The sequence below is a fragment of the Elaeis guineensis genome, chromosome 5, assembly GCF_000442705.2.
Source record: "Elaeis guineensis isolate ETL-2024a chromosome 5, EG11, whole genome shotgun sequence".
Lineage (NCBI taxonomy): Eukaryota > Viridiplantae > Streptophyta > Magnoliopsida > Arecales > Arecaceae > Elaeis > Elaeis guineensis.
Genome location: NC_025997.2, coordinates 48,213,635 through 48,215,233, shown reverse-complemented (window position 1 = coordinate 48,215,233; position 1,599 = coordinate 48,213,635).

The following is a 1,599-nucleotide window of genomic DNA, read 5'->3' as shown; positions in this document are numbered from 1 at the left end:
AGGTGTTGCTAGCGCACGGGAACAAAAATAAATAAATTCAAGCGAGCAAGTCATGAGATGTTTTAAAAGGAAGAAGGTACGCGGAAGACTCCTAAGTGAACGATCTCATGCGGACACGTTTGGGCCGCGGGTGCGATGCGTGAAGCAGAACCAACAATTTTTTAAAAAAATGAGAGAAGGAACATGGCTGTATGAAAAAAATATTTGAAATTTTTTTTTAGTCCCACATCGAAAAAACATAAAATCTTCCTCTCTACCTACACCTATAAATAAAGCCTAATGCCTCCATTCATAGAGATCTCTCCACTCCATAATTCTTATAAGAGATCTGTGCGACAGGCAGGCATACCCATCTTTTTAACTTTTTAGCCACCTTATTTCCACTTTCTTCCACCGTTCTAACACATGAGAAGGAGAGTCAGTCAGGGGGAGGTTGGTCCCAGGTCAAGAGAGGGAGAGAAATCTGATTCTGTAAGAAATTTTATTTTTTTATTCTAACTCCAAGCCTTGTTAATGGCTTAGGAGTTAAAAATTTTTTACATCAAAATTTCTTATTCAGTAATAAATTAGTTGTTTTCTTTCTATTTAATTTTTATAATTTTAATATCGACAATAGGATAGTTTAAATTTTTGCATCTTTTAGTTTTATAATTTTTAATTTCTGTAAGTTCAATTTTAGCAAGTAGAATTAGTCTTTATTTTATTTTTTTTGATTTTAAATCAACTATGTCTGGCTAAACAATCTCTCTGGGATTTGTGATGAAGCTAGATCATGAATAGAAGCTTTTTTCATTAAATCTCTATTTTTGAGCTTTTAATTTTTAGAGTTCTTCTCCCTCATCTCTCTTGTCAAAAAATTTGATGGACTATCATTGGGTCAGAATCTCTTCATAGTTCATACTTGATTCGATGCAAGAGTGGATGATTAGTAGAAGGATCAAATTTTCTAAACTATCTCTTCTCTTTTCTTGTAAAAATCTTGATGGGTTATAGTTGGGTCACAATTCCTTCATAGCCTATACTTGGACAACACAAGAAAAGTAAAGAAAGGAAGAGTTTCTTATTTAGGGTGCAAACAAGATGCTTGATGGATCATAGTTGAGTTAAATCTCTTCATGGTCCATGCTTGTTAATGTTTTACACCTTAATAAGAGAAACCATACGAAGACTTTCTAATTCATTGGTCTAGTGAATTCAAGAGCCCTAGATCTTTTAGATAATTTATCTTTATATTTTATTAGTTTATTGCTTTATTAGTTTATAATTTAACAAGCAATCTCTCTTCTTTTTCTTTAAAGCTCGTCTGAGCAAGTATTTGAATACAGTTTAAACCTAATTCCTCATGAGATCAATCCGTACTCATCGAACGTGCTACATTGCACACCGTGCACTTACGGTAAATTTAAGACACATCACTAAATCTTCAAAAAATTATCAGGCTTCAGTGGGTTTTTTGTACATGAATTGTCCCTGGCATATGGACTTTAATATGGTTTTGAAATTTGAATCTAGCCCTTCATAAATTATCTAGTATAGCCTCCAGATCTCTATTCCATGGTATGAGCATTGGATCAAGAGGTTTTTAAAGCAGTCAAAATA